The sequence below is a fragment of the Penaeus monodon genome, chromosome 34 (genome assembly GCF_015228065.2).
Source record: "Penaeus monodon isolate SGIC_2016 chromosome 34, NSTDA_Pmon_1, whole genome shotgun sequence".
Classification (NCBI taxonomy): Eukaryota; Metazoa; Arthropoda; class Malacostraca; order Decapoda; family Penaeidae; genus Penaeus; species Penaeus monodon.
In genome coordinates this window covers 23,959,974-23,960,210 of record NC_051419.1, presented here as the reverse complement: position 1 = coordinate 23,960,210, position 237 = coordinate 23,959,974, and positions in this window count along the sequence as shown.

The window sequence follows — 237 nt, the reverse complement described above, 5'->3', positions numbered from 1 at the left end:
CCTTAATTTCCTTCATTCGGCGATAACGTTCTCCAGTCTCCACGAGGCCTTTGGATGATTGCCTCTCGCGCGGGGACTCCAACGAAAGCAGAACACGCGGAGACATGCGATAACGCGGAATACTTGGCAACCGGAGAGAAAACATTTCCACAGAGATCTTCATTTCGAGTTCACACTGCATCGCTGTCGTGTTGAAACGCTGATTGCATTTTACTCTGTAGAAATAATCTTACGGCG